Source organism: Ovis canadensis, chromosome 2 (assembly GCF_042477335.2).
Source record: "Ovis canadensis isolate MfBH-ARS-UI-01 breed Bighorn chromosome 2, ARS-UI_OviCan_v2, whole genome shotgun sequence".
Taxonomy (NCBI): domain Eukaryota; kingdom Metazoa; phylum Chordata; class Mammalia; order Artiodactyla; family Bovidae; genus Ovis; species Ovis canadensis.
In genome coordinates, this window is record NC_091246.1 from 142,916,314 (window position 1) to 142,939,737 (window position 23,424).

The 23,424-nt window shown below is 43.9% G+C and overlaps 1 non-coding gene across 1 annotated transcript; it reads right to left on the reverse strand.

The window, feature by feature from the left end:
* Positions 1-6,396: 6,396 nt before the first annotated feature.
* On the reverse strand, positions 6,397-6,469 carry TRNAG-CCC (transfer RNA glycine (anticodon CCC)). The gene has a single exon. It is a non-coding gene; the product is annotated as a tRNA-Gly (tRNA).
* Between the last annotated feature and the right edge of the window lie 16,955 nt (positions 6,470-23,424).

Genomic DNA, 23,424 nt, shown 5'->3' on the forward strand with positions numbered 1-23,424 from the left:
ACTGGTTTCCTCGTAGGTAAAGATAAGATAACAACAATATTCCAATCTGCTGCAGGGGGAAAGAGTGGACATCTGGAGACAAAGATTTCCTTTGAAGCGAGTGAAGTCAGTGTTGCATATATCCCTTCTAGACACATTCCACAGCACAGCCATCCATAGCTCTCTTGCTAGAAAAGAAAGATGCAGACGCTAGTGGACAGCTAGCAGTCTCTGCCACGTAAACAAACTATAAAGGAAATGAATGATAACATTTAACTACATTAACTTAAAAATTCTATTCAACAAAGACAACAAAAAGGTTAAAAAGGTAAGCATCAGACAGGAGGAAAATGTTAGCAACATATATGACTGACAACAATGAGTATATAGAATCTATGAATTCTTTCAAATCAATAAGAAAAAGAGAAAAAACAACAGAAAAGTAGGCAAAAGATGTAAACAAGTAGATCTCAGAAGAAACCCAAGTGACCAATACACATGCGAGAAAAATAATCAGCCTTGTGAATAATTGCTGTTATTGTTTATTCACTAAGTCCTATCCAACTCTTTGTGACCCCATCAACTGCAGCACACCAGGCTTCCCTGTCCTTCACTACCCCTTGGAGCTTGCTCAAACTCATGTCCATTGAATTGGTGATGCCATCCAACCATCTTATCCTTTGTCACCCCCTTCTCCTCCTGCCTTCATCTTTCCCAGCATCAGGGTCTTTTCCAGTGAGTCAGCTCTTCACAACAGGTGGCCAACGTATTGGACCTTCAGCTTCAGCATCAGTTCCTCCAATGAATATTAAGGGTTGGTTTCCTTTAGGATTGACTGGTTTGATCTCCTTGCTGTCCAAGGGACTCTCAAGAGTCTTCTCTAGTACCGCAGTTCAAGAGCATCAGTAATTAGGGAAAGGCAAATTAAAACCACAGATACCATTTCACATCCATCAGCTTTGCATGAAATTTTTAATCTGCAACACTAGAATACAGAGCAAGGGAACTCAACCACTGTTGGAAGTTGTATGAATTAGTGCAGCTGTTTTAGACAATCTGATGCTATTGAGAAAAGTCAAAGTGTACATACCATATGACCTAACCATTCTACCTTTAGACTGGTATGCTGGAAAAACTCTTGCACCTGGGCACAAGGAGGCTGTGCAAGGACATTCATAACAACATTGTGTGCAGAAGCAAAATAAAAATATTACAAGCAAGCTGAACGCTTGTAAACTGGAAAAAGAATAAACAAACTGTGATGTGCTAACACAGTGGAATGCTTTATAGTCACTAAAAATAATTAGAGCCATACAGATTAATATAGATGGATCTCACAAATATAACTGAACAAAAAGAGAAGGTTGCAAAAGAATCACACAGGAGGATGCTACACATAAAGCTTGAGAATATGTCCAACAACTCCATATTTTGTTTCAGTTCAGTTCAGTCACTCAGCCGTGTCCAACGCTTTGCGACCCCATGAATCGCAGCACACCAGGCCTCGCTGTCCATCACCAACTCCAGGAGTTCACTCAGATTCACGTCCATAGAGTCAGTGATGCCATCCAGCCATCTCATCCTCTGTCGTCCCCTTCTCCTGCCCTCAATCCCTCCCAGCATCAGAGTCTTTTCCAATGAGTCAGCTCTTCTCATGAGGTGGCCAAAGTACTGGAGTTTCAGCTTTAGCATCATTCCTTCCAAAGAACACCCAGGGCTGATCTCCTTCAGAATGGACTGGTTGGATCTCCTTGCAGTCCAAGGGACCCTCAAGAGTCTTCTCCAACACCACAGTTCAAAAGCATCAATTCTTTGGCGCTCAGCCTTCTTCACAGTCCAACTCTCACATCCATACATGACCACTGGAAAAACCATAGCCTTGATTAGACGGACCTTAGTCAGCAAAGTAATGTCTCTGCTTTTGAATATACTATCTAGGTTGGTCATAACTTTTCTTCCAAGGAGTAAGCGTCTTTTCATTTCATGGCTGCAATCACCATCTGCAGCGATTTTGGAGCCCCCAAAATAAAGTCTGACACTGTTTCTACTGTTTCCCCATCTATTTCCCATGAAGTGATGGGACTGGATGCCATGATAGGGATACACAAATTTGTGATGGAAATAGAAAAGAATGCCTGGAAGGATCAACACAAAATTCAGAATGCTAGTTTCCTAAGGGCAGTGGGAAAGGGCTTTCTTGGTGGCTCAGTGGTAAAGAATCTGCCTGCCAATACAGGAGACTTAAGAGATGTGGGTTCAATCCCTGGGTCAGGAAGATCTCCTGAAGAAGGAAATGGCTACCCACTCCAGTATTCTTGCCTGGAGAATCCCATGGACAGAGGAGCCTGGCGACCTACAGTCCATAGGGTTGAAAAGAGTCAGACACTGCTGAAGCGACTTGGCACAGCATAGCACGTATGTTTCCATGAGTACAGATTCTGGGATTGGAGTTGCTATGAAGTAGTAAAATGCTGGATTGTACGTTTTAGCATACATATTCTCCTGAAAAGATGTCTTCCACTTGCTACAAATTTACTAGCTACTATATTTTTACTTCTCTGTCTGAACCACATCAGCTACTTCTGATCATCTGCCAGATCAGTAGAGTCTAGCAAACACAGAGACTGACCCATAGCCAAATACACTTAAGCATCAGCCGACCAGCAAAGACACATCCCACAAAAATAGAGCAAGAACAAAATCTGAAAGAGGCTGGCTGCGGGCGAATGCAGGTGTGTGCCAGCTCCAGGACTGCAGTTAAATGTGCAGCGCATCCCCACGGATGGATCCCGATGGACACTATGGGGAAAGAAGCACAGCCTGCTGGGCTTAGAGAGATGCTTAACTGCCAGCAATGCTCCTTCTCAGCTCACTGTCTCTCCTTAAAGGTGCTTTGCAATTCTGCATTTACTTGGTATGCTGAAAAGTCACTGACCTGGAGTGAGAAGACCTGAGCAGGGGGAGGCTATAATTTAGGCTTCTTTTGTAGACTCCAGCTAACATAAAGACAACTTTACTGAAAGGAACCCAAAATAGCTCACAAGATGGAAAGAAGAGCTGAACAGCCAAGCTTTGAGCCATCCTGGGGATCAGGTAACAAGAAGCCACCGCCCTTCTCTTTACATGGTTTCAACATCTTCCTCCCCCAGGGAGTCTCCCCAAGAGATTCAACTGTCCAGCATAGAGTCCAGAGGCCTAGCTAGAGGCTATATGCCCAACCCTGGCATTGAGGGATGAAAGGGATTGGAAAGATGGGGCAGTGTTGTGATTGACAGCCCCACCAGAATGCAATGATTAAGGAAAAGTCAGTTTCCTAGAGAAAGGGATGCTGGGCTGGCAAGCAAGAGCTATCCACCCACTGTCTAGCCTTATATGTTCACAGGTCATGCACCTATCAGAGTTGCTTTTAAATCTCTGCAAATGTTAAGTTCTTGCTCATCACCTCTTCTTGGATGTAGAAGCAAGAGCCTTTCCTTCTGACACCCCTGCCCCTCCGAGGCCTGAAAGGAGCTACAGCAACCTCGGGGGCACTAGATCCTGCCGGTCCAGAGCTACGAGCCCCAGTCACAGCTGTCATCAGGCAGGGAAACCAGTCAATGGCTTCCAGAAGAGTTGTCTGAACCAATAATCTGAGGTTTAGAAGAAATGCAACTGCTTGGCCTTTATGGGTGGGGTGTCTCTAAAGCGACCACTTGTGTCTCCCTCATCATCTCTGAGACCCTCCCCTGTATGGAGCACCGGCAGCATAAGGCAGGATGATACATTTTCCAGCCCTGTCGGCAGCTCAGGCTGTGTCGCCAAGGCAAGTAAAAAAACTGCCAAAGGAGTTACAGAGAAATGGTAGCAAATCTTTCATCAGGTCACGTGGTGCAGGCCGCTTTTCCCTTTTACTCCAAACGCTGTTTCCAGAGCCCTGGCAGACTGACTGACCTCTCTCTCCCACTCGCCTAATTCCCCGTCCCCTTTGAGGTCCTCGATTTGTAACTTTTTTTTTTCTGGTTCTCTCCTCACTAGCTCCATTTCTTCTCAATCACAAATAAAATGTTGGCAAATAGAGGTGAGGAGGAACCATCATTTTGGAGACAGGATGGGGAAAAGTGGGAGGTTGCTTAGAAAGCCAAATGCAGTCTTGAACAGCCTCGTGGAATCTTCTCTCATCCCTCAGCTCAGACATGGTCCCTGGGGAACTGAGAACAACGAAGAACCGTGAAGAGCGGTTACCAGATGGGGTCATAGCCCCACCCAGGAGTTCCCTTTCAGACCCCCCAGGAACACAGGTGCCCTCCAATGCTCACCCTGCTACCACAGACCTGTTCAGTGACCCTCCCTCCTCCTCTGGGTCCTGGAGGGGGAATTTCCTTTGTTCCCAGTCCTTAAAATGGTAATGATTTTCCTTTTTATCCCCGAAACTTGCAATGTCGCCATGGGAGACAAATGCATCAGTGTTAGTAATCCTCAGATGAAAGGTACTTTACACGTGTGAAAGAATGAGCTTTAATTTCGTCTCTCGGGTATATGGTGAGGATTAATTAGTTAATCTTAGCAAAGTGCTATAATTGGCAGGAGGAATTACCAAAACCCTGGGGAAGGAGTAGCTTCAACTGTAGTCACTTCAAACTCTTCTGCTGTGAACAGCAGCTGAGGTAGGGGCTCTGGTCTCTCAGATGTCACAGACTGTCTCACTTTCCAGCAACACTCTAGACTATATGTGCCTGGTCAGGGGTGAAAAGGTGAAAATAACTTTGGGAGCAGGAGTGAGGGGAGACACTAATGTACAGAGAAAAGTCAGGACCTGAATCAGTCTCTGATTCTCTTCTCACCATTGACCCTTACCTGAGCCCCGGAGCGTATGTGTGTGAAATGGAGCATGTGGGGCCTGACCCAGCACAAAGCTGCCCCCAGGAGGACAAGGAAGGGTCCCCAGCTCAGGACGTGCAGCAGACAGATCCTGAACCTCTCTAGGGCCCCATGTTCTCATGTGTAAGATTAAGAAGGTGAGCCAGATCTCTAGGTTCTGCAGACAGTGCCACATGCACACAGCAATAGCCTGTGCCTATCCAGCGCTTAGGGCATGCCAGCCATTCTTCTGCGCCTTCACGCCTATTAACGCCATGATCACGGCAGCCCATAAAGGTAAGAGGTTATTTTCCCACCTTTCAGAGGTGGTAATGGTTATGTCTGAAGCCAGGTGGTCAGGTCCTGCAGCCCACACGTTTTTAAGAAACTTTTATTTGCATATTGGAGTAAAGCTGACGAACGATGTTGTGGTAGTTTCAACTGTAGACAGAGTGACTCAGTTATACATATACATGTATCTATTCTTAAAGGAAATCAGTCCTGAACATTCACTGGAAGGACTGATGCTGAAACTGAAGCGCCAATACTTTGGCCACCTGATGCGAAGAACTGATTCACTGGAAAAGACCCTAATGCTGGGAAAGACTGAAAGCAGGAGGAGAAGGAGATGGCAGAAGTGAGGTGGTTGGATGGCTTCACCAACTCGATGGACATGCGTTTGAGCAAGCTCCGGCAGTTGGTAACGGACAGGGAAGCCTGCCATGCTGCTGTCCATGGGGTCGTAAAGAGTCGGATGCAACTGAGCAACTGAACTGAACTGAACTGATTCATTTTTAAATTCTTTTCCCAACTATGTTGTTACAGAATACTGGCAGAGTTCCCTGTGCTATACAAGTAGATCATTGTTGATTATCTATTTTAAATACAGCAGTGTGTACATATCAATCCCAAACTCCCTAACTATCCCTTCCCCCAACACTTCCCCTCTGGTAACCATAAGTTCTTTCTTTAAGAGTGCAAATTTGTTTCTATTTTGTAAATAAGTTCATTTGTATTTTTTTTTAGATTCCACATTTGATATTTCTCTTTCTTTATCTGACACTTCATTCTGGCTCAGAAGGTAAAGCGTCTGTCTGCAATGCAGGAGACCCAGGGAAGATCCCCTGGAGAAGGAAATGGCAACCCACTCCAGTATTCTTGTCTGGAAAATCCCATAGACCGCAGAGCCTGGTAGGCTACCGTCCATGGGGTTGCAAAGAGTTGGACGTGACTGAGTGACTTCACTTCACTTCGCTTCATTCAATAATAGCATGTTGCTGCAAATGGCATTATCTCATTCTTTTTAATGACTACTCTTCCACTGTACATAGACACCACGTCTTCTTTATCCATTCTTCTGTCAAAGGACAGCTAGGCTATTTCTGCATCTTGACTCTTGTAAACAGTGCTACAATGAGCACTGGGATGCTTGCATCCTTCCAGAGCATGTTCTTCTCCAGGTATATGCCCAGGAGCTACAACCCACATTTTAAACTATTACATCATGCTGCCTCCTTTCTTACAAATATTCATGTATTTATTTGGTTGTGCTGGCTCTTAGCTGTGGCATGTGGGATCTAGTTCCCTGACCAGGGATTGAACCCAGGCTCCCTGCATTGGGAATGCAGAGTCTTAGCCACTGGACCACCAGGGAAATCCCCACACTGCCTCCTCACGGAAAAATCTCTTCATGAATCTCTCTGTTCACGAAGAACCCAGAGTGAGGGGAAAACATTCTAAAAGTACCAAATGTGAAACTCTTGGAGGCTCTCCACAATTTAAGCCTAAACTCACAGAAGGAAACAGCACTGTTATTCTTCCAGGTGTCTGAACTACTGTAGCATATAAAAAGGAGATTGGGAGTATAACAGCTCTCTCCTCTGAGCTTTTAACAGTATTAAAGTGAGTTACATGTTGGCTTTTAAACCTAGATTGTATCCTTAAACTAAAATAACAGTTGTTTAGACAACATCGATGTTTTTGGCAGTCTCTTAGCAAAGCTGGCCAATATGTGAACCCAAAACACTAAGCTTATCTGGTTTGCAAAAGCCATTTGGAGACTTAAGTGCACTGATATGAGTAGCTTTTCAAGGGAATCTGAAGAAGAAATCTAAGCACGAGACTTTTTATCTGCTCTTGTCTGGCTCCCTATTCTAATATATCAGTCAATGAACGGTTTATATTCACATGGTGCACTGGGTAGATATGAGGTCCATGGTTGTGCCCCAAAACAGCAATTATTTATGTCAATACCTGACTTTTATTTGCTCTTTTTTCCTCAGTCCAGTTTCTTCTAAAACAAGCAATGCATTTAATAAGCAAACTCTTAGGTGAATTTCTTGCATTTATAATCACTCACTAGAAAGCCTACGTTTTGGCTGTCCTAGGTCAGTGAGTCAGAAGCCTGTGGGGTATACAGGGATTCTCTGTGCTGTGCTGTCCTTAGTCGCTCAGTCATGTCCGACTCTTTGTGACTGCATAGACTATAGCCCACCAGGCTCCTCTGTCCATGGGGATTCTCCAGGCAAGAATAGTGGAAGGAGTCTCTGGGCTTTGTTAAATCTGATTCTGACTCTGTAGGTCTGGGGTGGGGCTGAGGTCCTACACCGCTAATAATTCCTAGGTGACACTGATGCTGCTGGTCCCCTACTCAGATTGAGAATCTACCTCTCATACCTCAGTGAATGGACAACAGCAGTGACTTTGGTGACAACCCAATCTGACTAGGAGTCTTCAGAGGTGGTGCCTTTGCAACATATTTCAAGGGCTCTCCTTGGTAATGACCTTCCATTTCTGAAAGAGGAGGGGAAAAGCCTGCCACCCAAAGTAAGTTACTCCTTCATCTTCTTAATATAGATGAAGAGAGATATCAATTTATTCCAGGTTTTGGTGAGGACAGGCACTAAGGGTACTATGGGGTGTTGGGGACACCATGAGGGGAGCTAAGGAATGCAGAAATGGGGAGGGACCAGGAATGATGGAAGGAAGGCTGGACCTGGGGACCAGAGGAGATGCCACAGGTGTACCGTGCCTTCCACCAGTGATGGAGGATCCTGATGAAAGGCAGGTTGGCCTTGGGCTTACAGTCCTGCCCAACTTTCCTGCACATGTAGCTTCAATAAGGGGTTTTCTTGGTAGAGAAAGCTTAGAGCTGGAGCCTGCACGAAGCGTCTGATAAGGAGAGAGAAGCAGCAGGCAAATTTGAGGGGAGGGGGAATCTGATAATACAGCACTTAAGAACACAGGCCCTGGATCCAGGTGGGCTGGGTTCAAATCCTGCCCCAGTCACCCACCAACTATATGTCTTAGGGCTTTGCTTCCTTGCTGGTCAAACAACATGTGAAGAAATTAAGTATTTACTCCAATATCCATTCCCATCTTTTTCCTTAGAACTCAAATGTTTACATTTCTGACTGTGAAACAGTAAGATTAGATTTCTCAGCCTCCCTTGCAGCTAGATATAAACGTGTAACTAAATTCTAACCAATGAAATGTAAGCAGAAGTATTGTTTGGATTTTTAAGAATAAGAAAAGGTGGCCCCTTCACCCTCCTTTCCTGCTTCTTGCTGCCTGAAACAGAGATGTGACGATTGGGCTACTGAGGAAAGCATGAAACTATAAGCTCCATATGGTGGAACAGAAAGATCAATCTCTCTCATGACACCATGGAGCCACCATATCAGTAGCAGTCTGGCCTACTTCTAAGTATTTTATTTTATTTTTTATTTACATGGGAGAAAAATTAACTATCTTATTTAAGCCATTATTGTTTAGGATATTTCTGCATAAGCAGCTGAACTCAATATTAACTGATACAAGGATAAGATTAGCGACTACCTCACCCCATGTCTGTGAGAACTAAATGAGAGAACGTGCATAAAATTCTTAGCACAATTCCAAGCATGCAGTAAGTCTCAATAATTGTTTGTTTTTATTATTCAGTGATTGAGAGAGGCAGAGCTTAGAATGATAGCTCAGAGCTAACTTGAAAAGGATCTCAGGCACCAAACAGGCCCCAAAATTTAAAAATGAGATAACTGAGACCCAGAGAGGCAGAGGCCGTTGAACAGAACACCCAGCCTGAAAGAGGCAGCCCAAGCTTCCTCACGTCCATGTGCCGCAAAGCCTTTCTCAAAGCCGAGAAGTGGCTGAGAGAGGATGAATCAAGTCACAAGGTGACCCCTAAATAATAGGAAACACAAATGTCCTGAGGGGAGCTAAACATTTAATTCTGAGGCTTTCATTCAAGCAAAATCACTCTACATTTTATTATTTACTTAACTACCAGGAAACGGGGGGTGGGGGAGGAGAGGATGAATAAGGAGATCAGGTTTGGCTTCATAATGGACTGTGCAGTGTTTGTGTCTGGAAGCCTGCCAGGTCCATCCACTGCTGCTGTGGACGGAGGCCTGGGATACTGGTCATGAAGGAAGTGGGCTTCTCTGATATCTCTTCCTCGGCTGGCCCCTGCCCTGGACCCAGGAAGAAATACTCCCTAGGTGCTCTAAAGAGTCCCCTCCTAGGTTGTCTGATGCCAGAGGTCTATGACTGCTCACTCACTCATCTTCCCAACTCTGACCCACAGAATCCCTTAAACTCAACAAGGCAGCCTTGGTCTGTTTGATGCTCCTCAGAGATAGGACTCAGTCTGGTTTCCTTGGGTCTGTAGCAAGACCACAGAGGATGGCGTGGCCTTGATGACTTGAGAGCCCCCTGCCCCTAATCTGCTCAGAATAGCAATCTCCATCTAAACAGTCACACATGCCACCAAAATGCTGGCTCCAGCTGCTGAAGCAAGCTCCACAATAAGGTACCCAGAAAGCCTCTTTGGCAGGAATGATAAATGGCTATTTTTCGTGTGCCACCTGCTTACTTAGAGCTGTGTTGAGGATTCTGAAGCTCAGCAGTAAGAAATTCTGCAGTGTACTAGCATTGCCATGGGCCTAGCAAGAGATAAAATCATGGGTTCTGACATTTGCCATCCTCAGCCTAGATTTCAGATGAGCAAGAGGTGTGTTAGACCATCAACCTCAAACTAGTTCACCACAGATCTGTGTCTTAGAGGAACTGTGGAGCGCCAGCCTGCAGCTCGAAAACACATCCCGACTCCCTTCTCACAGACACAGCTTACATAAAGAATCATTTCAAGTTGCCCTCATTTTTGCCATTTTTGCCTTTGAAAGCACTTAATCAGCAGAATTCACTGAACGGTATATGGTTGGGTGTTTAGTCTGAACAACTAAAGTATAAGTAAAATACAGAATATCACTCTGGGGGCACGTTCTCTTCTCTGGAAATCCCCAATCTCCATTTTTAGGGATGGGCCTCTGGCAGGTGCTCAGCCACATCATCTTATCCACAGCAAGAGTCAGGGAGCAGGGAAACCACAAGGGGCTGCAGTTCCCTGGGGATGGTCAAAATAGAGCTATTACCACAGCGGAGTCCGAAGAGATGAAAGGCAAGAGGGGCTGCTAGAACTTGGAAGCAGAGAGTCATGCTGAGAAGGTAAACTTAAGATAACCTGTGATTGCCGGCCAAGAGACTGGCCAACCCAAGGCATTTCCCAAGTTAGGAGCCTGGGGAAGAAGCATACTGATCTCATTCTCCTTTCTTCCTCTGATTTCCTGGCAGGATATACCATGGGCCAAACCCAACTGGAAATCAAGAGAACAGGAACGCACTGATACAGCCCCTAAAGCCCATCATAGTTCACAGAAGCAGAGAACACAGTGGGAAGGGTAGAAAGCCGACTGGAGAGGCAAATGGGAACGACCTAGCACAGGCCTAGGACTCCTGCCCTGGCCCCCCTTCCCCCTGAGATCTGGGAAATCGGTGATTTCTGGGACTTGCTGAATTTTTCCAGTTCCCTCGCAGTATAGCATTTTTTCTGCTTAAGCTAGCCAGACTTGGTTTCTGCCATTTGTCACCCAAAGAATCTTACTTATCATGCCCAGCCTGTGTGAGAACAACCATGTGTAGACAGTCAAACCCCAGTGAATGCCACTAGTGCTCAGCCATACTAGAGCAGCCCCAGCTCACACTCAGAGCTGTCTCTTCATGCCAGCCACCAGCATTTGGGGATTGACTGATCTGGTATTTCCTAAATAATAATCTGTTGAAAAAAGTGATTGTTCATGGTTAGTTACCAATAAGAAAATGATAAAGCCGAGTGCATCCCCCAAAACTTGAGTGTGTTATAGTGAATTACATATATAATAATGTGTATTCTATCCTAAGTTTAGATACTGAGTATCACTTGATTTACAATTCCAAGGATTTTTCCCTTGGGAGAGGGGACGATTGAATCCATCCTGTCTAGCACCCACAGAACTTTGACCAAGATACTTAATGTGAATTTTTAAAAATAGTCTGCAAGTAGGAGATAGTATGAGAAAGGAAGAAAATTTGCACTAATTACTCAAAAAACAAAAAAAAAAAAAGAAAAGAAAAAACAGTCAACTTTGTATGAATAAAATTTACTCTGCAAGTGATTTTCAACAAGAACTTTGTTTAGGCACTATTGTGGGCTTGCGCATTTCAAAAAAAATTCATATGGTAAAATGAAAATTCGTATGTTGAATTACAAGTCCCTTAGAATATGACCTTATTTGAAAATAAGGTATTTAAGGAAGCAAGTTAAAATAAGGTCATTAGGGTGGGCCCAAATCCCGTATGGCTGAAGTTCTTATGAGAAAAGGAAATCGGGATAAAGACACACACAGAAGGAAGACCGTTTGCAAACACAGAGAGAAGATGGCCATCTCCAAGCCAAGGAGAGAGGCCAGGAACAGATCCTGCCCTCAAGGCCCTTAGAAGATATCCAAATTTGATCTTGGACTTCTTGCCTCTAGAACTGTGAGGAAATAGATTTCTATTGTGTAAGCCAACCAGTCTGTGGTATTTTGTTATGGCACCCTGACAAACAAATACAAGCACCATAACAACAACGTCAGCAAACACTTGCACAGGGGTTGTTAAATGCCAGGCACTGCTTTCAGCATGACACACGTTGACTCATTCAATCTTCACAGCTTCTGGAGGTAAGCATCATGTTTATCATTTCTATGTCATAGACGAGGAAACTGAGGCGTGCAGAGGTTCAGTAACTTGTCTAATGTCACACATGAAACAAATAGGAGAATTTGGATGACAAAACTCACTCTAAATTCAAACTCTATACCCTACTGCCTCTTGGGTGCAGAACTTCAAGATTCCCTCTCCTACCCCAACTCCTAAGCTGCTACTAGCTAGACAGCATGAAAAGTCAGATCATACAGGTGCATCCATACTCAAGTACTCAAGCCCCTTTGATGGGGACTTCCCTGCTGGTCTAGTGGCCAGGACTCCACACTCCTAATGCAGGGGGCCCCGGTTCAAACCTGGTCCCTGGGAACCCTGCTCCCTGGTCAGGGAACAAGATCTCACACGCTGCAACTAAGAGTTTGCACACCACAACCAAGAGTCCAAATGCTGCACTAAAAAGATGCCATGTTCTGCACTAAAGATCCTGCAATTAAGATCCAGTGCAACCAAGTAAAAAAATAAGTATGTATTTTTAATTTTAAGCCCCTATGATGAATCTGATACCCTCAGAGACATTGAAACCACACTGTCATGGATTAAATTTTGAGTTCCCCCAAATTCATATGTTGAAATTCTAAGCCCCATGTGAGGGTATTATGAGGTGGGGCCTTGAGAGATGAAGCCTTCATGAATGGGCTTATACCATTATAAGAAGAAACACAAGAGAGATGATTTTTCTCTTGGCCATGTGAGGATATAACAAGAAGATGCTCCTCGGCAAACCAAGAAGAGTGTCGTCACAGATACTGGATCTGCTACCACCTTATTCTCGGACTTCCCAGCCTACAGAGAAATAAATGTTTGCGGTTTAAGCCACCAGTTTATGATACTCTGTTATAGCAGCCCAAACTGAGACACAGTCTTAAAAATTACTGGGGATAAGACATGGGAGACTGAACCAATCTTATCCCACAACCGAGGCATGCAGTTCAGTTCAACATAATCGGATGGGGTGATATAGTATGCTTTCCCAAGTGCTTATGGATCATGCTGGAACCTTGCCCATTAAGTCCTGTCGGATCTACTTACTTATCCAGGGATGCTCCCAGGACAATTAAAGGCACGCAGCTTAGGCACTGCCTTTTAAACCCCTTTCCTGCTGCTTGCCAGTGTCAAGAGCCACCACCACCACCACCACCACCACCTGGCATAACCTCCAAAGGGGGTGGATGAAGCCAAAATAGTATCTGCTTCAGAGGGTTGTTGTGAGAATTTAATTTAATTTTAGCAGATAGTGAGCTCTCAGTAAATGTTAGTCCTTTTTCCCATTGCAACCACTTGGTGTAGGCTTGTGAAGGCCAAAGATGAGTCTGTTGGCTATAAATGTGTGCTGTGTTTACATTTTAACTCATTTGATTAAACTGAACCTCCTCTGACTGTCGCAGGGCTAGTGACTTGCGTGCAGGCAGATGTGAAAGATACGGACTGTGCGCAGCCTGCATGGTCAGCATGTGGCTGTGAGTACTATCCTTGCGGCAGGAACTGCTTCATCTCGGTAGCTGCCTAGAAGGGAAGGGGGCTCATGACATATGAAAGCAGGGAAGAGGCATTCTCTGTCCAGAATCAGCATTCTGAAAGGATGACCCTGTTCATCCCAGTCCTGTTTTGGCCAGACTCTCCTGTCCATCAAAAGTGCTAATATCCAGCTGCTGTAAAACACAGGAGCTGTGATTTATTCTGCAGTGCACCATGCCAGTCCAGAACATGCTTCAGAATCCTGGTTTTCCCCTTTGCACAAAACAGTTCGGACAAAACAAAGCTGGGATGAGCAAGGTCATGAGCTCCTATACCCTATTGGCCAAAGAATGGGAGACAAAGGCAAAACAAAGAGTGGCTATCCAAAGCTTTGCAGATTGTGGGAAGTGGTGTTGCCAAGGTGATGATTTAGCGCTAGACAGGAGGAGCTGGTGTTAACAAGGACAGGAGACCCAAGCCACATTTCCTGAAAGGGAAGAGAGCAACTCAGAGGGAATTTACCACCAATTGGTAGGATTTCCATGTTTTGTCTAAAATATGTATTTCTCGCCTGCCTTATGTTGGAAAATTTTGTTCAGAACTCTGAACTCTGAACACAGCAGACTTATCACATCCTGACTGTCAGAGATAATTTAAAATCAGATGCAAGGGAAGGAAGGGACATTAAAAGTCATGGTTGTTGTCCAATCCAAGCCTGATAAAAAGCATTTGATAACAGTCTATTTATAGAGACATATGGGATGGTCATCAGCAGCAGAGAGCCCAGGCACTGGGCTCCAGCTCCAATGCCGGATTTTGCAAGAGACACTCACTAGTTAGGGAAATCATTTAACCTCCTGGTACTCAGATTAGATCACCAATGAAAATGAGTAAGACCTGTACAATTTCAGATTGGAGAGAAAAAGGCAGGAAAAGCCTGACTCTTCACATTTAGTTTGGAATATTAACTATTCCTTTTCTTTTTTACAACCAGAGCACATTGTCAGGGGACAACAGATCAACATGTTTGTTTATTTCTGCTTAACTCATTGACTTGCCTACCAAGGACCATTAAGTGTTCTAATTTCTAAGCCAATTCTATATTTGAATAAGAATGTGTTTTTTTCTAAGAGAAAGTCAACTCCAGGCAGATCTATATTCAACTCAAAACTCACCTCTGCACCCTTCAAGTCATTTACTCAATTCCCTTATTTTATAAACAGTGGAAGTTATTTATTAGCAAGTGAGAAAAGTCACAGAATAAAACCAGGGGACTGTGCCCGCTATTAAGCCATGAACAGTTAGTTCTTTAGAAACTAGGAAGGGAATAAATGCAGAGCCTGAGGGCACAGCCAAGGAGCATGGTTATTTCTCTGATATAAAACTGGGATCTAAGTGTTTTCTGTTTGTTACAAACACAGCACAGAATTTCACGAGCTAAATGAACAGACATCACCAACAGCAATATCTTTTGCATGACATATTATTGGTTGACCAAATGCTTTGCTTTTATCTATATTCCTTCATTTGATTCTCACACCCCTTTGAAAAGTCAACAGATAAGGTATGGACTATTATCTCTATTTTATGGAAGGGACAACAGATGCCCATAGAGTATCCAAGGCAGTTTGGTAAACAGGAATGATGTAACCTCTGAGGTTTTTACAGCCACCAAACAATAGAGCCAGGATCTAAATCTAGAGCCTCAGATTGCTAACCCTGTCCTATAAAACCTTAAGACATCACGACCACCATCCCCAACTTCCAAAATAAAACTTTCTGTTCAAACATACAGGCCCTACAAGTAGTCATGACATCCACTTAAAAGCAGACTCCTTTCTCTGTGGAATTTCACTCAGCATTATTCTAGAGCATCACAAAATCTTAGATATGAAAATACTCCCTAGTCCAATGTTCTTGTTTTATACACAGATGAAGAAATGGAGGCACAGAGATGTTAGATAATTTGCCCCAAATCACACAGCTGAATGACTTGTACTGGTTAAAATTTTTAAATCAATTCACTCATTCCACAGTTTATAATTAGAAAGTGTCCATTTACATAATGTGACCTTAATTAAATACCATATTTAAGGGGGCAATTAAGTGGCCTTAATCTGATTCTACTGGTTCCCAAGTGATTTAAAGTTAAAAATTCATAGCACATGCTCCAGATGCCAAAGACAGGTAGCTGGGAAAAACTGGATAGTTACATGTAAAAGAATAAAATTAGAGCATTTTCTAACACCATATACAAAAATAAAATTTTAAGTGGATCAAAGACCTAAACATAAGACTCAGTTCAGTTCAGTCACTCAGTCATGTCCGACTCTTTGTGACCTCGTGGCCTGCAGCACGCCAGCCTTCCCTGTCCATTACCAACTCCCTGTCCAAAACCAAAATATAAGATTGGAAAACATAAAACTCCTAGAAGAAAACATAGGTGGAAAATTCTTTGGCATAAATCATAGCAGTGTTTTTTTGGACCTGTCTCCTAAGGCAATGCAAACAAAAGCAAAAATAAACAAATGAGACCTAATTAAACTTAAAAGCTTTTGCTTAGTAAATGAAATTATCAACAATTTACTGAGTGAGAGAAACTATCTGCAAATGATATGACTGATAAGGGGTTAATATCCAAAATATATAAACAGCTCACACAACTCAATATCAAAAAACAAACAACCCAATTAAAAAATGGCAGGAAGACCCAAACAGACTTCTTTTTCAAAGAAGACACACAGATGGCCAACAGGTACATGAAAAGATGCTTGACGTCATTAATTATCAGAAAAATGCAAATCCAAACCACAATGAGATATCACCTCACACCGGTCAGAATGGTTATCATCAAAAAGACCGCACACAAACAAGTGTTGTCAAGGATGTAGAGAAAAAGGGCCCCTCCTACAGTCTTGGTGGGAATGCGAATTGGTGTGGTCACTGTGGAAAACAGTATGGAAGTTCCTCCAGAAACTAAGAAAAAACAACTTCCATATGATCCAGCAATTTCACCCCTGGGTATACATCTGAATAAAATAAAAACACTAACTGGAAAAAATACGCAGTTATAGAAGCAACCTAAGTGTCCAAAACAGACGAACAGATAAAGAAGATGCGGTGTATATTTACAATGGAATACTACTCGGTCATGAAAAAGAGTGAAAATTTGCCATTTGCAACAATGTGGATGGGCTTAGAGGGTATTATGCTTAGTGAAATAAATCATACAAATACTGCATGATGTACAATCTAAAACATAAGACTAACTATTGAATATAATTCTAAAAAGAAACAGACTCACAGCTATAAAGAACAAACTAGTGGCTACCAGCAGGGAGAGAGAAGGGGGAAGGGCAAGACATGGATAGGAGATTAAGAGATATAAACTATGATGTAGAAAATAAATAAGCTGCAAGGATATATTGTACAGCACAGAGAATACAGCCAATATTTTATAATAACTATAAATGGAGTACAAGCTTTAAAAATTGTGAATTACTATGTTGTACACCTGAAACTTAAATAATATTGTAAAGCAAGTATACCTCAATTTAAAAAAAAAGAGAAATAAATAAATTATAAAATAAAAAAGAGAGAGACAGGTAAACCAGTCGATTATTTGGGATATAAGTAATAGCTGCTGTTTATTATTTAGTTGCTAAGTTATGTTTGACTCTGCACTCCCATGAACTACAACCCTCCCAGGTTCCTCTGTCCATGGGATTTTCCAGGCAAGAACAATGGAGTGGGTTCCCATTTCCTTCTCTGGGGAATCTTCCTGAACCAGGGATTGAACCTACATCTCTTGTTTGGCAGGTGAATTCTTTACCACTGAGCCCCACCTTGGAAGCCCACAAATAACAGAGAAGCCCCAACTAAAGTAGGCTTTCTAGGTAGTTTAAACAATAAAGAATCTGCCTGCAATGAGGGAGACTTGGGTTCAATCCCTGAGTCGGGAAGATCCCCTGGAGAAGGAAATGGCAACCCATTCCAGTATTCTTGCCTGGAGAATTCCATGGACAGAGCAGCCTGGTGGGTTATAGTCCATGGGGTCGCAAAGAGTTGGACACAACTGAGTGACTAACACAACTCTCCAACTAAAAGAAGCTTAAACAATAAGAAAAATGTATTATCTTACATAACTAGTCCAGAAGTAGGGCAATTCCAAAGTTGATTAATTCAGTGGCTCCAAAATGTTACCAGGAACCCAGGCTCTTCCTATCCATCATACTCTGTAATGACCAGGTTTGGGGCTCAGGTATTATAATACTGTTGTTTAACTACGGTCCTGCCCCAGGACCAGGCAGCGCAGGTAGACAACTGTGTCCAGGGCAGGAAAAGAAACGCCCCTTCCCCTGGCCCCTTTCTTAGAACAGAGAGAACCAGTCCCAGGAGCCCCACTGAAGACGTCCTCCCTTGCCTCATTGTCTTCCTGTCACATCGTGACAAGAATTGGTCACATGTCCATCTCTAAACTAATAACCCAAGGTAAAGGGGACAGAATTCAGGACTGGCTTAGAATAATCAAGATCCAGACCCATTGCTGCTCCATGTGAGCTGTTACCTCCCTAGGCTCCCATACAGTTTTCACAAAGGCTCATGTCAGCCTTGGTCATACAGAAGGTCAGAGTTAGTATTTTTCAAACTAAAGGTTGTGATCCATTAGCAAGGTAAAATCAATTTAGTGAGTCACCATCAGCATTTTTTTAATGAAATAAAATAGCATTAAAATAGAGTGCCTTGCATGCAAAGGCAAGTATTATTTCAAGAAACTTTCATTCCAATTTTTATACAAATACTATGTTGTGAGTGTGTACTGCGTGGTGATTATTTCCTACCATGGGTCATAGTCAAAAGGCTTGAAACCCACTGCACCAGAAGGTACTTTTTCTAAGGGGAGAGCTCTGCTTTATTCATTTCTGGGTCCTCAGTGCCTGGTATACAAGATAATTTAAGTATATGTTGCTGCTGCTGCTGCTAAGTCGCTTCAGTCATGTCCGACTCTGTGCGACCCCACAGACGGCAGCCCACCAGGCTCCGCCATCCCTGGGATTCTCCAGGCAAGAGTATCGGAGTGGATTGCCATTGCCTTCTCCATCAAGTATATGTTAGATGAACTGAATTGATGAAAATTTTGAAATTCACACTCTGCGCCCTAATTTTCTCTCACAAAGATTAATACATCAGGTGTTTTCTGGCAAACTTCAGCTAGCTAAGCAAGTAGTATTTCCCCATGGCCAAAATGGCCAAGTGCCTACCTTTGGCCATGTAGGAGATGGGCACATGGTACACCTATTTCATTTCATTTCATCTTCCCATCCATTCTACAAGGTTTGTTATTATTACTGCCATTTTCTAGCCAAAGAAATGATAGTTCAAAAACAGTTAATTTGCTGAGGTCACAGAATAAGGGGCAGAGGTGGTGGCAGGATTTGAAAATGGGTGGATCCCACTCCAAACTCCGTGGCCTTACCCCCCACCATCAGCGTGTTGTGTCAATGACCCTTCGTGCCTGCCAGAAAAAGCAAGAGAGGGACACAGGACAAGTTCTGCTCATCAGGAGTGCAAACGTCTCCCCCACACATGGACACCTCAGACTTGACTGTGTCCAGAGACCGTTCAGGCATATACCTAACCCCAAACTGTTAGAATTCAAATCCCAAAGGACTCCGTCGCCTCCCCAGCAGCCTGGCACAGGGAAACACCACTGCACAGTTGATGGCAAGTCACCCACAGTCCAGGTAGATAGGATTCAGAGCAGAGCACAGCCACAGACACAAAACCTGTGACTCTGGGGGCCCCCACGGACCTTCTCAAAGGCCTCTACACTCTCAAGCCTAAAGCACGACTGGGGGATCATTTTTAAAGGCCTGCTTTGACCCATAATTACTGCAGCCTGTGGGCTATGATCTCTGTTCGTCTCCAAGGCAAACCATTCAATATCACGATAACCCAAGTCTACGCCCCAACCAGTAACGCTGAAGAAGCTGAAGTTGAACGGTTCTATGAAGACCTACAAGACCTTTTAGAACTATCACCCAAAAAAGATGTCCTTTTCATTATAGGGGACTGGAATGCAAAAGTAGGAAGTCAAGAAACACCTGGAGTAACAGGCAAATTTGGCCTTGGAATGTGGAATGAAGCAGGGCAAAGACTAATAGAGTTTTGCCAAGAAAATGCACTGGTCATAGCAAACACCCTCTTCCAACAACACAAGAGAAGACTCTACACATGGACATCACCAGATGGTCAACACCAAAATCAGATTGATTATATTCTTTGCAGCCAAAGATGGAGAAGCTCTATACAGTCAACAAAAACAAGACCAGGAGCTGACTGTGGCTCAGATTATGAACTCCTTATTACCAAATTCAGACTTAAATTGAAGAAAGTAGGGAAAACCGCTAGACCATTCAGGTATGACCTCAATCAAATCCTTATGATTATACAGTGGAAGTGAGAAATAGATTTAAGGGCTTAGATCTGATAGATAGAGTGCCTGATGAACCATGGACTGAAGTTCATGACATTGTACAGGAGACAGGGATCAAGACCATCCCCATGGAAAAGAAATGCAAAAAAGCAAAATGGCTGTCTGGGGAGGCCTTACAGATAGCTGTGAAAAGAAGAGAGGCGAAAAGCAAAGGAGAAAAGGAAAGATATAAGCATCTATATGCAGAGTTCCAAAGAATAGCAAGAAGAGATAAGAAAGCCTTCTTCAGCGATCAATGCAAAGAAATAGAGGAAAACAACAGAATGGGAAAGACTAGAGATCTCTTCAAGAAAATTAGAGATACCAAGGGAACATTTCATGCAAAGATGGGCTCGATAAAGGACAAAAATGGCATGGACCTAACAGAAGGAGAAGATATTAAGAAGAGGTGGCAAGAATACACAGAAGAACTGTACAAAAAAGATCTTCACAACCAAGATAATCACGACGGTGTGATCACTCACCTAGAGCCAGACATCCTGGAATGTGAAGTCAAGTGGGCCTTAGGAAGCATCACTACGACCAAAGCTAGTGGAGGTGATGGAATTCCAGTTGAGCTGTTTCAAATCCTGAAAGATGATGCTGTGAAAGTGCTGCACTCAATATGCCAGCAAATTTGGAAAACTGAGCAGTGGCCACAGGACTGGAAAAGGTTAGTTTTCATTCCAGTTCCAAAGAAAAGCAATGCTAAAGACCGCATAATTGCACTCATCTCACAGGCTAGTAAAGTAATGCTCAAAATTCTCCAAGCCAGGCTTCAGCAATACGTGAACCGTGAACTTCCAGATGTTCAAGCTGGTTTTAGAAAAGGTAGAGGAACCAGAGATCAAATTGCCAACATCCGCTGGATCATGGAAAAAGCAAGAGAGTTCCAGAAAAACATCTATTTCTGCTTTATTGACTATGCTGCTGCTGCTGCTAAGTCACTTCAGTCATGTCCGACTCTGTGCGACCCCATAGATGGCCTCCTACCAGGCTCTTCTGTCCCTGGGATTCTCCAGGCAAGAACACTGGAGTGGGTTGCCATGTCCTTCTCCAATGCATGAAAGTGGAAAGTGAAAAATGAAAGTGAAGTTGCTCAGTCGTGTCCAACTCTTAGCAACCCCACGGACTGCAGCCTACTAGGCTCCTCCGTCCATGGGATTTTCCAGGCAAGAGTACTGGAGTGGGGTGCCATTGCCTTCTCCAAATGCCAAAGCCTTTGACTGTGTGGATCACAAGAAACTGTGGAAAATTCTGAAAGAGATGGGAATACCAGACCACCTGACCTGCCTCTTGAGAAATCTGTATGCAGGTCAGGAAGCAACAGTTAGAACTGGACATGGAACAACAGACTGGTTCCAAATAGGAAAAGGAGTACATCAGGACTGTATATTGTCACCCTGCTTATTTAACTTATATGCAGAGTACATCATGAGAAACGCTGGGCTGGAAGAAGCACAAGCTGGAATCAAGATTGCCGGGAGAAATATCAATAACCTCAGATATGCAGATGACACCACCCTTATGGCAGAAAGTGAAGAGGAACTAAAAATCCTCTTGATGAAAGTGAAAGAGGAGAGTGAAAAAGTTGGCTTAAAGTTCAACATTCAGAAAATGAAGATCATGGCATCCGGTCCCATCACTTCATGGGAAATAGATGGGGAAACAGTGGAAACAGTGTCAGACTTTATTTTGGGGGGCTCCAAAGTCACTGCAGATGGCTACTGTAGCCATGAAATTAAAAGACGCTTACTCCTTGGAAGAAAAGTTATGACCAACCTAGATAGCATATTCAAAAGCAGAGACATTACTTTGCCGACTAAGGTCCGTCTAGTCAAGGCTATGGTTTTTCCTGTGGTCATGTATGGATGTGAGAGTTGGACTGTGAAGAAGGCTGAGCGCCAAAGAATTGATGCTTTTGAACTGTAGTGTTGGAGAAGACTCTTGAGAGTCCCTTGGACTGCAAGGAGATCCAACCAGTCCATTCTGAAGGAGATCAGCCCTGGGTGTTCTTTGGAAGGAATGATGCTAAAGCTGAAACTCCAGTACTTTGGCCACCTCGTGTGAAGAGTTGACTCATTGGAAAAGACCCTGATGCTGGGAGGGATTGGGGGCAGGAGGAGAAGGGGACGACAGAGGATGAGATGGCTGGATGGCATCACTGACTCGATGGATGTGAATCTGAGTGAACTCCTGGAGTTGGTGATGGACAGGGAGGCCTGGCGTGCTGCGATTCATGGGGTCGCAGAGAGTCGGACACGACTGAGCGACTGAACTGACTGAACTGAACTGTGGGTTCACAGCCCCCTGTCCACCACATCCTTAGGAACCATGGCGGTTCCGGGCTTTCTGGCCGGGAGTCATGCCACTGAAATCCAAGAGTTATTTCATTAAACCGGTCTCAGGTTACATGCTCTTATAAACCTGAGGGGAAATGAAGCCTGTCGGCCCATTGTTTCTCCCAGTCTTGTGCGCCGCTGCTGGTAGAGGAGTGGCTGAAGCACTGGTTTCACCAAATGAGGTTTAGGAGGTCTCTGCTTTCTGAGTGTCTCCTTCTCAGTCGCTCTGGGAGGTTGAATGTTTTTGCAAGAACCCCACTGAGCCTTTCTTCTGTGTATTTTTTCAGAGGACAGCACAGCACAGAATACCATCAACTGTCTTTAGTTTCTGTCTTTGCCTTTAGCTCTTCAGCGGGAAACTGTCAAATGTGCCATGAAATGTGGCTTCACAGGGGAAAAGGAGAAGCCCACGCATACACAAACACCTTTGTTTGGCCCTACGTAAGTCTGCCCTCTTTTTCTGGATAATAGCTGAAAGTGACTCTGGGTGTTTTCCCCAAACTAAATGCCTTAAATCCTAGCTAGTCCTGTGCAGCTGGACGATGCTTCTGGACCTTTGAGCAGATCAACGCAGACGCTATAAAAATCCCTCTTACGTAGAATTCCTTAGTCCTCTGACAGCCAGTAAATGTGCAGGGAGAAGGCACACACCCCATAAGGACAGTCTTAGAGTGTGTTGTTCCCTTGGCAGGTTTACAGAGTGCAGAGGGTATCCAGAGGGGGCTAAAGACTGCTGTCAACTTCCTGTGAACCCCTGCCACCACTGGGCATGGGGAAGACATTGCTAGGGGAGCAGTGGGAACAGGCAACTGGGGTTCAGGTCCCATCTCTGCTGCTTACTCTAAGCAACATTGAATACATGCCTGGACCTCTCTGCACCTCAGTTTAAACACCTGTAAAGTGGGGGCAATGGTATCTGCCATGTGATATGGAAAGGTCTTTGTAAATGACAAAGTATTATTATCCATACAAGCAGTAACATTAAGGAGACTGTAACGACTTTACTCTGATTTGTCCTAAGCTGCTCCCTCTACAACATTTAAAGGGAAACTTTTTGAAGGCAAATTTCATTATTGCTGTCATCACTGTCACCTTCCTTAGTCAAACACGGAAAGTAGACTTGGTACCAGAGGAAACAGTCACCAACACCATCCCTAAAATAACAGCTGGTAAGACATTGCAGACATCAAAACAGCCCCAGCCCTACCCATCAGAACGCTCAGCTGTGTTCATTCCTCCACTTAGGTTCCCTTC